This window comes from Pagrus pagrus, assembly GCF_965226575.1.
Source record: "Pagrus pagrus genome assembly, chromosome: 12".
NCBI classification, from domain to species: domain Eukaryota; kingdom Metazoa; phylum Chordata; class Actinopteri; order Spariformes; family Sparidae; genus Pagrus; species Pagrus pagrus.
The window spans coordinates 6,391,434-6,405,847 of NC_140196.1; the positions used below are offsets into that span (position 1 = coordinate 6,391,434).

The 14,414-nt window shown below is 44.0% G+C and overlaps 1 protein-coding gene across 1 annotated transcript in view; it reads left to right on the plus strand.

Annotated features, from left to right (window-relative positions):
- The first annotated feature begins 225 nt into the window (after nucleotides 1-225).
- Nucleotides 226-14,414, plus strand: part of LOC311266647 (receptor-type tyrosine-protein phosphatase S-like) — a 74,625-nt gene continuing 60,436 nt past the window's right edge. The window contains exon 1 of the mRNA XM_084369093.1: nucleotides 226-592. The gene's annotated coding sequence lies outside the window, so the exon portion shown is untranslated. The remainder of the gene's footprint in view (nucleotides 593-14,414) is intronic.

The window sequence follows — 14,414 nt, forward strand, 5'->3', positions numbered from 1 at the left end:
GATCCAGCCGGAGCAGCAGGAGGAGGTGTGTGTGTGTGTGTGTGTGTGGGTTGGTGATGGGGGTAATAGGGGGTGATGGGGGATACGGTTGCTATTGGAGACCTTGCCTGCATCACGTCATGTGTTAAGGAGGGGGAGGGGGGAGGGGGAGGGCTCCGGTGTGTGTTAGAGAGAGAGAGAGAGGGAGAGAGAGCTGGGAGGGGGAGGAGAGGAGAGGGAAGGAGGAGGGCATTAAGGAAGAAGGCAGGGAGTATCAATGACATCAACCAGCAGTATCTGAGGCCGCCCGACCAGCAATGCTCTCCCGACAAAAGGGCTGAGGAGCAGCCGTGACCCGCTGCGTTCCCGAGAGCTTCGGTCGACAGCCGGACAGGGCGGTGCGGTGCGGTGCGGTGCGTTGCGGTGGGTGGGGGAAGAAAACGCCGGCGATGCGTGCATGCGTCCCGCTCCACAAAGGCAGACCTTTCTCTGAGTGGAGCTCTGCTGCCACTGGATTACATTCATCCCCGCTGTTTCCGAGGAAGCTTCCAGCTGCAAATCCACCCACATGAATCAGGCAGACAGTACAGAAGACGGAGCACTTCCTACCAAGGTAACCAAGCGTCCTTTTATACAGTAATGTTTGCAGCCGTGCACCCCACCCAGACGCGTGCACTTGTCGAATAGCCTCCTTTTATTTTTTTTTTAATAGAGGGGAACTAATGAAATCTCACCTTCTGCTGCCGGAGGGTGAGATCTCACCGTTCACCCCTTCATCTCAACATCTCAAGGGCCGGGAGGCTCCTGTGCGCCTCTCTCATCTGAGCATCACTTGAGACTTTGTTCCGAGCGTTTGGGTGAGGATCAGACCGCGGGGCTGTGCAGAACCAGGCTGGTTGGCAACAGCGCTGCCAGTGAGTGAGTGCGCGTCCTCCTCCTCCCCCACCACCACCCACCATCCCCTCTTCATCCCTCCTCCCTGCTTTTTGTTGGCTGGGCAGCATGAGGGACCGGGGCAGACTGGCAGAGCCTTTGTTCCTCATCCACTCTCATTTAAAGTGGCTTTTTTGTGATGGCCCTTTACAGCAGCCCTCCAGGTGGAGAAGACTTGAAAAAAAAAAATAAGAGAGAGAGAAGAAAGATGAAAAAAGCACCTGCATCCTGTAGATTTGTGAAGGATGTTTAGGAAAAAAAAAAAAGAGGAAGTCCTTCAGTGATTTCAGTGATGCCACAGCAAAGTAGAAATCCATTTATGTTGTGTTTTGAGGAGGCTACCGGGCATGTCATACATTCATATGCACTGTTATGTTAGAGGGGTATTAGTTGGTGTGGAAGGCACCAGGTGCCAAAGCGGATGGACTTATTTATAACAAGACTGTTTTCTAGACAATAGACTGGCTGCTGCATCTGCTGCTCTCAGGCATTACTTAAAACAAGCCCATCTGCACATATAGGTTTTGTTGTCCACAGACCTCTCCTATGTCTATAATTATACGCAGCAGGATTTTGATGTTAACGCAGCCACTCAAGCGCGCAGCCAGAGTGTAATTTAACGATACATGGATTCATCCTGACACATTTTCCGAGGGGCTATTGCTTGTTTGGGATTTAATCATGTGCACTCCAAATGCCTGTTTAGGTTCTCTGTGTTTCCGCTGTGTGGCCCTGCGTAAAACTGGAAAATCAGCACTGTCGTGGTGAATCCGAGGGAGGTCTTCCTCCTCGCGCACAGATGGGGGAAAATTTTCCCTGGGGCACCGTGCGTTTGCTGGTTATTGTTCCAGACCATTTCCACATCCCTAATTATTTTAATCAGTCATTTTTACACATGGATTCCTCTCTTTAGAAGATTTTTTTTTTCCCCTTTTCCCTTCACTGGCTTTCAGCTCCACTGAAGGGGGTGGCAGAAATAACACAAGCCACATACTTTCATGGAAAGGGGCCAGAGATCTGGATATTTACATTATTGTGACAGGGAAAAGTCATTATGCCGGAGCAGAATAATTCAACTGGCAAATTTCGTCTGTCTGTCTCAGATCAAATACGACTGAGCCAAGAGACGCTCGGCCCCACAGGTATTCATCCAGGCACTGTCAGGAGCAGCAGCTTATGAAATCAGTGATGGCATGTTCTCCCTTAAATAGCATTTCACAAGGGTTCAACCATAGGCCTCAGTGGTTTCCTGCTCTTTCCAAGCAGATACCAGTGTAAGATCCATCCAGACTCGAATATGCCGGATGACATGCGCTCCCAGTGGAGCAGCTTTGGTTTCACGTCAAAGGCCTCATTGAAGTCTTATTCCCAGATTCTCGCTGCAGCTTTACCCTAACTGCTCCGCTTGTCTTCTTTCCTCCCCTGTGTTACATGTTACATGTCCATGGATTTTTGTCAGGACTCTCCATTAGCTTTTGTTGGCCCGTGTCAGGCTGGCAGGAAGGAGGAACATCAAGGCGCGCAACTTTGATGCCGGGGAGCGTAGCCACCTGTATTACAAGCAGACAGAAACTTTGTTGTTGTCTCGGCATTGATATTAATTGACCTTTTCAGAGCCTTTCCCGAACAGTAAGCTTTTGTCTGCTCCGCTTCTCTTGTTGTTTATTCAGGGAGCTGCTGGAAACAAAGCGTGCAGCATGCAGAATGAACCCATGAGGGGCTGGCCAACACTGTGGAAATTATAAGAACAATATACTAAGAAGGGTGGCTTTCTGATGTTAGAATATATATCTCCTTCATAACAAGAGAGCTTTAATCTAAACCTTGTGGGGAAATATTCAAACTGATGTCAAGTCAGTTTAACAAAGCAGAAGAGCCACAGAGGAGTCAGAAAATGAATAATGTTTATTTATTAACTGAACCTTAGTCTAAGCAGGGATCCTCCTCATATACATTATCTCCATTAGGGCAATAAATCCGCATTATTGTTTATGCTCTCATACAAAATATGATCAGGCACTTTTATTGTTTAACAAAATTCTGGTGGCTAAAATGAAGAATTGTGAGCCAATTCTGCTTAAAGATGTTAAAAAGGAGGCGTTTAAGTTCTTGTTTTTCACGTCTGATTGTTTTATGTGTGCTCTTACTGTGTTCACATCAGCCAAACAATCATGTATATTGATTTTTGAAAAAAAAAAAATACTCTTAATCTCTCAGATTGATCGTGAGTCAGATGGGCATGGGATGAAGATTTCATGTCACGATTATCCTGTCCTATCCTTATTGTGATTCACCATGTTATCCAAATATTATAAAACCTTTAAAATAAAATCAAAGATTACACTTTTTTTTGTTCGTCAAATACAATAAATCAAAGAATCTTTAATAAGTCATCATAAGTCATAAGCTCTTCCTGCACAAATAATGGATAAAGAAATCTCCCTGTTGTTTATTTAGTTTGGTATCTGTTGTATTTACACACATCCGATTTAACGTTTTCTTTCGTGGGTGATACAATGAGCAAGATGAGCCTTCAGCCATGGTGACAGGCTCAGGCAATTCAAAATAAATCAGGACAAACCAACAGAAGTGCACGTCAGCGAGCTACACGGCCTTTTCAAGTCATTCATGTGAGGAAATTCACGATTATACCAATAATAACATTCATGAGGATCAACTTATTGTGTTTTATTATCACCATCCAAGATAAAAAACAAGATTAAATCGTGCCATTCCTACAGGCAGTATACAACAATCACATATTGTGAGTTCATATTGTGCCACAAGTAATTTTCACATCAGATGATTAAAAAGTCAACTCAATTTAATGAACCTGTGCATCATCACATATCAGTTTAACACGTGCGATTCACAATTTTCCATTTCCACTCAGGCTTCTCAATGAATCAAATTATTATCCAAAACATGGCCAAGTGCAGTGTCCAACATTTTTTTTTGATAAAGGTAAAATGTGTGAAAAAAAACAGCTTCATGATGAAATGTTGTTGTGCTGTGGAGAAGCCCTGGCCTCCACATCCTGTTCTCCAGATGTAAGAGAACATGTTTGTTTGGTTCAGGCCTCAACACATTAACACCTTTTGTGATTTGGATGAAAACTGTGGACCGAAAGTAATCATTCCTCCAAACTTGAATCATATTGCAATCATAAATCAAAATAAAAGCATACCCTGCAGCCCCACTTACCACTGAATCGCAATCAGTGTTAAATACAGACCGCGGACGACAGAATATCTGTGCAAATATAATATATTATATCAACTGGATGCAACTGAACAAAAACAGTCTTTTCATTCCGAGATGCAGTAGCTGAATGCTCACTAATAATGATTAATTATAGTAAATAACCGTAAAAATGATTTAAAAAATACCACACTCCATTGTCATCCAGCTGTAGCACCCATGTTTGTTTAAGATTATAAATTTGAACTTGTTTGTCGTCCCCCCTGAGCTGCACGTGAGATAAGTAGACAGGTTTTTTTCTATTTATGTTGAAATAAACACACGCGCCATGTCCTTGCTGTGCAAAGATGCCTCTCAATCTGTTGTTGAGGGTCTCTAATGCGAGCCAGACCCGTAATTATCAACCGTTTGCGAGTCATGTGCGTCACGTGCGTGCGTGTGTGTCTCCACCGTGTGTCGGTGCTGCCCGTGTGTGCATATGAGTGAAGGCTAAGAGATGGGTTGTGACTTGACTGATGCCCTTCTCCAGATGAATCAGAGATTCTGATGTGTCAGCAGGGATGAATAATGCACACCCCTTCACAACCTCTCCTCTTCCTCCCTTCTCCACCTCTTGTCTTCGGTCGTTCGCCTCCCTTTTCATCACAGCTGCCACATCTGAAGACATCTTCACCTTCCTCTTCACCCCTCCCCCCCTCTTCCTCTCCTCCCCTTATGCAAAGGAGGGCATCATATCCCCCCGCCGCCGCTGCTGCTGCTGCTGCCGCCGCCGCTGCCTCGCTGTCCTCTGGTCAACCCTTCTCTCTGTTTCAACAGCTCACTCCTTCTTTCTTCTTCTCCTCCGCAATGAGATTTGGCAGTTATCTTTTCCAGCCCAAGTTCTTTCTTTTGCAAGAAGTTCCCGCACGCTGCATGACAACAGGCACGATTTTCTTTGTGTCCCGCTGACATTTTTGCGCTGAAAATGGCTAAATGTGTTGATGCACACAGCTCATTATCCAATCATGGGTGGAGGGGAGTGCAGCCATTGACTCGATTTGACAGTTACATCCCTGACTGACAGGAGTCATTAGGAGGGTAGGGCTGACTGACAAGATGGCTGACAAAGCAGGAGACAAACTGCCTAATCAGAACTTGGAGAAAGAGTGGGCACCGTCCGCTTTGAAGTGTACAGTAAGCCGCCAGTAAATGTTCAAACGGCAGAATATTCGATGCACCTTGCTTCAAGCGCTTGACAAGTCCTCAAGAGTATTTTCAAGTCATGGAGGGGAAAATCTCCTCTGAGCATGCAGAGAGGGGTGGATACGTTTATCTGGGCTGGATGAGGGCTAAAATATATCCTGCAAACATTAAATAATATGATTTTCGGTTGGGTTTTGATTCATGTGGTAGGATGAAGCCTCATGAAAGCCTAAACAGAAAAATTAAATCTGTGTTTGTCATGTAATAGCTTTTCTTACTCATCAGTTCAGAGCCATTATATCACTATTAAGTGAGATGTCTGCACAGACCCACCCCCCGACCACAGTCTGTTCAATCCGCTGCCATCCGGCAAAAGATACAGAAGTATCGCCGCCGTGCCATCATGCTTCCTCAATTCATCCATCGCACTCAACTGTTCTTTTGTAACGCACTGGGACTTAATAAACACAGTTTCCTTTTACAACCCTAGTGTTGTTGAGTGGTACATTAATTTTATTACTACTTTATTGTATTGTTAAGATGCAAAATGGTACAGAGATCCCAAGTTGTCTTAGTTTACTGACTTCCCAACGTAAAGTGTCACTCTACCTGCCGTGCTCAGATTCTGAAAAATAATTATTCATGTAATTGTTAATAAACAACATTTACAAAACATTTTATCTCACAAAACATAAAACGGCATCAACATGATTATAATTTTTACATTTTTTCTTTTTCTTCTGCTCAGAACATCTGGTGGGCCAAATTAAATCTGATGGCGGGCCAACTTTGGCCCACAGGCCCTATTTAGGGCAACCCTGCTGTAGCCTAAAGCCAGACTTTAAATAGCCCATGAATTTATCAATTTGTACCATTAAAACACAATATTGCATTGAAGACGAATCTGTTCTTCATCTGCTGTGTTTCCGATCATAGCTCATGTTTCATTGTTTACGTTATCCGAGGAAGATCCACGTAGAAGAGCCATCTAGCAGGATGAATCAGACGGTCCGCTGACTTTTCTTTTCGAACTTTTGAAAAGATTGACACTTGTGGGTTTGAGTGAAATGCCTCAGCAAACATTGGACAGAGTGCCATGAAATTTGGTACAGACGTTCATGTCCTCCTCGGGATGAGTTGTAACAACTTTGTTGATCTCTCGGCTTTTCTTCTGGCACCGCTAAGACTTGTGGTTTCGAGGAAAAATGTCTCAACTGTTGGATGAACTGCCATGAAGTTCGGTATCGACGTTTCTTGTCTGCATCAGGGTGAATTGTACTCACTGACTTTCTGGTGAACTGCCATCATCGGGTCAAAATGTCCGGGTTTTTGACCAAATACCTTCAAAACTATACCATTCTCATCAGTGCTTATTAGCAAATGTTAGCTTATATGTTAAACCACGATGTTGAACATTGTAAAGAGACATCAGCTCGTTAGCAGTCTCACAGAGCTGCTAGCTTTGCTTTATTCTCTTAGTCTAGTTTCAAAATGTCTTATCAGAGTACTTCTACATTACTATACAGTTAACATTTTGAAATTTCCTTGCGAAATAGCCCTGGCAGTCTGCAACCATCTATCCAAGTCAAGTGCGTCCTGTTGTAGTCAGCTCCACATATCCAAGAATAGAAAAAGATTTTGGCATGCCTCCATTTGCCAGTTAGTGAAAGAACATCTTTATTGCATCAGAGAGACAGCTCCGCTCCACTAAAAGACCTTTACAATGCAGGATGGGAAAGGGACAACGTCCAGGAAACTGTTCCTTCATCACAACTCACAGTCAGAAAACTTAAAAGCCAGAAAAGTCGACTCGCTCGAGGATCCGGAGGAACACTCTGCAGCCTGTGGTATGTGTTTGTGTGAGCGTGTGGAGGTGCAGGTTGTGGTAGCGGGGACTGGTTGACGTGGCCTTGCATTTGTTTGTGGCATTTCATGATTACTCCGTCTCCACATTGCTGAAGGATGCCAGGGTGGATAAAGTATTTGTTTGACGGAGGTGAAAATAATGGCTAGTCGTTGGTGGAAAGCATCCGTGCGCAAGTCTGTTACCCTTGACAAGCATTTCATCTCGTCACTTACGGAGACACAAACAGACACACACACACACACACAGCAATGAGACGGAGGACAAATGCAGTTTTTCTACACCATTACTCCGGTTTTCAATTCTATTCACAACTTTATCGTCCCTCAAGGAGAAATTCATTTGGCGTCACAAATCTCATCTCCATCAGGAAGTCATGCGATGGCTGGTTAGTGACAGAACTGCTGAGGCCGGTCGCCTGTGCAGCACGTAAATAGGATTTGTTCGCAAGCAGCCCCAGAAATGTATTTCCATTTAGTCGTAATTTCTTTAGGTTAATAGTCTTGTAAGTTGTCTGTAATCTGGCAACATGTGTGTGCTATGAATAGACCGTCGAAGACCAAAACAGTGAGGAGTGTGAAATGTACCGTTAACGTTCTCGAGATGATCTCAGTGTTGTTGCAGAACAGTTGTGAGATAATGAGCTCTCAGTGGACGACTTCGTCATGTGACCAATCCGTACAGGTGATACCATGGCAGCGCTAATACACAGGAGAGCGCTGCATCATGGGCAAACACAGTGTGTCTCCAGGAAATTAACAGGCGCCTCCCGAAGGCACCGGAGATATTTTGCATAAGAAAAGAATGAATTAAGGGGTTGCTTCAAGATTGCAGCACACGAGTGGAGGACAGAAAGCGCGCGGTGCACACCAGTGCTTGCGAAGCCTGTGTGATGGTATTTTAAGTGTCTGTTCTCTGCTTGCAAAATATTAATTCGATAAATCAATAGAAGGATGTATCCACTTGGAGGCCGTCCGCAGAGAGCACATTAATGACATCCCCGTTGCGTAATACCATAAGAATGATCAGTCAATATGAGGTTATTAAAACAGAGCGCTGTGTCTTCAAGGTTGCCGTTATCACTCTCAACAAGCCCTTAAAAATCTGCTTTACAGAGCCCCGACTTTTGTCTCCTGACTGATGTGGAGGTTTTGCTAAACAGCTGAAACAGGGGAGGGGAAAAATGGCTGGCATGTCTCATTAATGAAGGGGCCCATTTAAATACGATGATGGCCGGGGTGATGACAATGACGTCCAGGAAGATGAAGGTGTTCTCTGTTGTCAGGGAGCCTCAGTCCTGCTCCGGGAGAAGCTCATTAATTGGCTGCGGTGCGTCTTCGATGACACGGGTCTTTACTGCGAGCGTGTGCGTGTGTGTGTGGCGCTCGATGGACTTTTAATCATTCATTTTTATTGAGAAATGATGGTGAAGCTTTGAGGCATAGCAGCCATGAATGCTTGATAGACAGACAGACAGACAGACAGACACTGCATTAAGTGCTGCTTTAACAAACGATGGAAAAAAAGCTGATCACACCTTTTTTAATCCTCTTATCTCCACATACAGTGCCATGAGCGATGCATTATCATTACTGAATTATTAAGCGCTGCACTAAATTATGAATAAAGCAACTAATGACAAACTGAACCATTAATTAACCCAAAAATAACTAAACTTATCCCACTGATGATTCATTCAAAAGTGCATTTATCAACACTGATTTAGATGCCGCCGTGTGGCTCATATATGAGTTGAGGATTGCGCCCTGTGATTGGATAATTTACACAGAGCTTCTCCCCTCATATGTCGGAGCTGTTTAACAATTAGGGATGTACATGCAGGTGCATAACTATGTGGACATCAGTATGTATATACAGTTCTCTCTCCCGCTAGGATAAGAGTCTGTGCCAGCCTCAGATATGCTAATTGGACAGTGAGTTGACAAGGACTCAACCATCAGCCTGCGTAATGAGCCGCTGCACAGAGGATCGGCTGCCTCTGAAGAGCAAGAAAGAGAGAGAGAGGCAGAGAAATTATGAGACATGTTTGGGTCTTTGCGAGCTCCGTGTTGTCGTTTCAGTCGAGTGAACGTTGCGTAGGCGTCTGTGTGTGTGGACATCTTGTTGCTCGGCAAACTTTCACCTGTCGGGTGAGACGGTATCCGCAAAATGTCAATTTTTTGGCACCGGGAAAAGAGCAGCTGTGTTTCAGCTGGATGACATTGCATTTTTGGCATTACCCTAAGGGGCTTGAAAGAGGTTTATGAGCCTAAGGGGGTTGAAAAATTGAGTCAGCTCATGGAGGAGCAAGTAATCCTTCAACTTATTTGAAAGCATGAAAATTGTGGAAATTGAAGCTGTGAGGTTTTTTCACCCAACGGTGTGACGCATTGCTCCATTTTTAAACCCCGTATGGGATATGGCACATGTTAAGGCGTATAGATTGTGGGCACATTCACACCGACTCTTGACTTTCTCACCCATGTTCAAAAAAAATATAAATATAAAGCACTAAAGTCTGCTGTTGTCACAACTGAGAATCAGGGCTGTTTGGACCTATACTGGCAAAGCAATAACTTAAAAGATTTGATAGTATTTATAGTGTTCTAATGCTTTATTAAAAATCCTTTCAGAAAATTAGTTTTTACCTTTGAGACAGTCTTTTGTGAAAGCATAAGCAGTCGGTGGATGAAAGTAGCACCTCAGAAAACAGGTGGCGCTGCACTAGAGATTAATTAAAGAACCATTAGTTGTTGAAATAAAGGTGAGAGAACAATGTGCTGCAATTTGGCGCAGTTTAAAAAATATTGTATTACATGATATTTTGTTAATGTACTTATGTCATAATGATCCTTCTCACAGGAAATGTTCGATTTATTCCTCATCCCAGCAGCACTAACTGTAAGTTTCACTGATCCCCTCCGATAATCTGCCCTATATGTACTTTTATACCATTTGGTAATACGTTTCCTGCCTCGCAGCAGCCAGTCCATCTGTTGCCGGGCTCATCCGAGGCCGATGCATCCATTACTAGATGCCTCTTCGGAGCTGTTTTGGTTCGTCTGACCTTGGAGCCCCTTTAAGATGGGTGGGCGTGCATTTGCCGCTCTATTGTCGGGCTACGGCAGCTTTGCTATGTCCTAGACATGCAGAGATTGAGGTCACAGAGAAACTTTGTTTGGTTATTTTAGCACACAGGGATTGAGGAAGGAGAAGGCTTCAGTCACGCTTCTCTCTCCACTCCCCTCCTTTTGTTCTTCAATCACGAATCCATGTGTGGTGTCTCGGCTATGAAATGGGGTTGTGCTGAACAAAAAAAAACTGAAGTACACGCCAAAATCTTTTAATAGGGAACAGAATCTAACAGCTGAAATGGCCTGAAATAATGGTGTGTAATCCTGTCAGCGTGCTGCTGACGTCTATGGATGTTCTTCGCTCCTTGTTACTATTAAAGGTGCGCTGTGTAAGATTTTTAGTTGAAAACATTGAAAACATTTCAAACTAGAAGACGTCATGACATCCACGTATTGTATTGCAGAGTTAGCATGCGAGCCAGTGAGCCCCGACCTGTCCGGTCCAAAGCTCCTGTGCTGGCAGTGTAAACACCAACACTCCCCTGGAGCTCTGAGCTCAAAGTCCAGACTGCTAGATGCACGGCAAACCGAGCTAACTTTCTAACAGCAGCTGCAGTTAGCAGCACATAGCGGTTACTCTGGTGGCATGCTGCCCCCTTTTTGTATATGAATGTGAATTAGACAGCTGGCCGAATCTTACATATTGCACCTTTAAACGGTCAGAAGTTGCTGCAAATGTGACTAAAACGAAGAATGTTTAAGTGTAGAGTTGAGGTAATTGTACACAATTACGTTGGTTTAAGTTTTCCATTCTACCGTCTTTAAACGCTTAGCGCACGTGTCCTCTACCTCAGTTAGCTGCAGGTGATCAGTTAATTAAATTGTGGCCTCGAGCAAAGCTCACACTCCCTGCCAGAGAGGATGTGGGTGGATATCATTATTTTTTTTTTTTTTTAATTCATTTTTCTCACGATCCCAAGAAAGCTATTTTTATGATATCTTTATTTCATAATAATGAGAAAATCCTGCTGGTTTTTCTGAAGATCACGTACTGTATGAACGTATGAAAGGAAGAACTCCCACCGGACGAGTTGAAAGGACTCAAACAGAGAACGCAGCTGAATACCTACATATGTTCTCAACAAAGGGGGAGAAGGAACAGATGTGAACATAGATCGATATGGAAATCCTTCAATTGAAAGAAATTACCAAATTCAAGTTCTCACCTACCACCTGCTGTCCATTTAAGGGGAGACAGGACAGTTTTTAAAACTTCACCGGTTGATACTCATAGTTAGAAAACTGATGTTCGTACTACAAGTTTTCTGATATTTTATTTCTGAATATGCTAATTATGTTATTTGATTAAATATGCACTCGGTTGCATTGTATAGAGTAGAAATCTGGACCTGGGGCACCTGGGGGACCTGGGGGGCTTTTTAATTTTCTCCACCCCGGCCCCTAAAACATCCTGAGTCCGCCACTGTAACTAAACAAAGTAGACCAGTGCATTACTTATGGCGTTTTAACCTGTAGGTCCTCCCCTTAATCCAGAAAAGAAGAACAAATATTTCTTAAAAAAGGATTAATTAATAAGGTGTCATCAAACCATTATTCTATTTTCTCTTTTCTGTTCAACATGACTCCTTTATTGCAATGCAGAGCTGGCAAAGACTGCAGCATAGAGATTAATGCACAATGAGCCAACAGATGAAACAGTACAAAGAACAAATAATACCACTGAAAAAGCCTCAGAGGTTAAAAACAGACACATCAAAGAATGGAGACATGCATTATTTCTCAGGAAAATACACCTAATGTTTGCTTCAATCATTTGATTTTCGATTAAGCTACTTTTTTTTAGGTTAATTAATGATTTAGTGGATAATTAGTACATTCACCCTTAGCTTTGTTTTAGCAATAACCAATTAAAAATAAGAAATTAAAATCATAATTTACCACAGACCAGACTGATGTCTTTTTTTAGTCAAACCCCTTAAAAATACTGAATTTAAAATGACAAGAAGTGAAAAAAAATTAGTCAGATTCAACACGTAAAATAATCAGGATAAATAAACGATCGTAACGTTCAGACTCCACGTCAGTGACGGTGTTTTCTGATCCGATCGATTGAGTTTCAGCAGCACGCTGCCTGTTCATGAAGACACAACGCCTGATAGATAATTACAAATATGGGCTTTCCTTCCGTACCCACGGGTTTGGAGTGGGCTCGCTGTTTCCATGACTCATATTCCCTCTCGCCGCTGTGATTTTCAAACTCAAGCGCCAACATTGTTCGTAGCTTCAGACCGGCGACGGAGAATTGTTGCTCCTGGATGGGAATGTCGTCGCGATTTGTCAATACCACCCTTAATAACCCTGTTTTGTGTCGTGTGGGGCGACCGCATTCCCGACTCCAGCATCCTGCTGCATTAGGACAGACTGATAGAGACTTCAGCTGAGGCACCCGAGTCTCAGGATTCATTGATATTCAGGGCAAAGAATCTCCGTATTTGAGTGACAGGTGTGTTTTCTTGTTAGAGAGGAGCCTCAGATAGTTTATTTCCACAGCTAAAAATGTAACCAGGGTGGTGCAGCTCATGCCTGCAGTAAGCCGTGCTTCATCCTGTGCCTCTGATCCTCCTGAATGTGTGTGTGTGTGTGTGTGTGTGTGTGTGTGTGTGTGTGTGTGTGTGTGCTCATGCATGTGTGTCTGCATATTTGTGTGTCTGTGGGCTGTGTGTTTAAGAGAGAGAGAAGGGAAGTGTGAGAGAGTGAGTGCCAATCTCCCCCATGATGCTTTGCCATCTGCCATGTTTGTGTTTGTTTGTGTGTGTGTGTGTGTGTGTGTGTGTTCGTATGTGTGTGTGTGTGTAGCCCTGTGAGTGTTATGTGCCCACGGGGTCCGGGGGTCAGAGGAAACGTGAGGTAATATCAGTCCCAACCCCTCCTTCGTAAAAAAAAAAAAAAGTTTCCATGACAAAACTTTTCCTCGCCAAAGCCGGCGAACAAAGCCATGCATAATTCAAGATGAGGTTATTTTCACGCTGAAAAATATAAGTGTACCCTACAAATTCAGAGTCAATGGGAGAAAAAAAAAATGCGAAAGAGGACAAATGACGGTGGATGTAATATTGTTATTCACCCCTGAAAAGCGTTGTGGTGCATTGCGCAGGGATGGATTTCTTTTTTTTTCTTCCTCCCGTCGTGTTCCCCCCTTAAAATATAAATGAAAAAGAAAGTTTTATGATCTCTTTTTTTCTGCTGAACCAGGTTCCCCCAAGCGTCACAACACATACGCAGCATTTGCTCACAGCGCTGGATCCGAATTAAAGAAAGAGAGCGAGAGAGGGAGGGAGATAAAAAAAAAAAAAGAAAAGAAAAACACATAGCGTCCTATCAGGTGTGCCATCTCCCAGCTAGCAATGGGTGCCGCAGGAAACAGATCTGGTCTTTCTATGGAGCGCTCCTAGCTGGTTGTCATGGAGACAGGCCTTGTGAGACCATCTCAACCCACTTGTGGTGAAAGGCATCATGGGTAAGGGGTAAAAGGGGGAGGAGGTGAGAAAAACAAAACATGTCATCTTCCCGGGGCCCCGACGGAGCAGGGGCAGGTTGGATGCCACCTAAACAATGTTATTTCATCAGCCTGATGGAGCACAATAACCGGTGTACATTTCACCACCTGAGCTATGGTGTCATTATCTGCTCTCCCGCAATAAACAGCACATGTATCCCCATCAATCTATCTGCCTGGCTGACCATCTGTGTTGTCGCGCTGAAAAGGTAATCAGACCAACCTCCTGCTGTCTTCTCCGCGGATGCTGAGCCAGATGATCAGGGAGAGCAGGTTGTCTGTATCAGTGAGGGGGCTGTACAGACTGTAGGTAGGCCTGAGTCATGAGAATATTCACGCTCACAATGCTCACACCTTTTAATTCTGCCTCTGCGACAGGCCGCTATCTACCCGTCCAGAGAGGAAGGGTGTTTTTTTTCTTCGAAAACCCGTTTAAATACCATCATCACAAGCGCAGACATGCCCCGGTCCGCCGCTGCGTCCCCGTGTATCCGTTTTTGGCTCGCTCCCTCGACATTCACAGCTGTAGGATGCTCTAAGCCCCTTTGTTTGAACTGTGTCAATGGACCAACAACAGCTGGAGCAGCCGGTGCAGGGGCAGCTG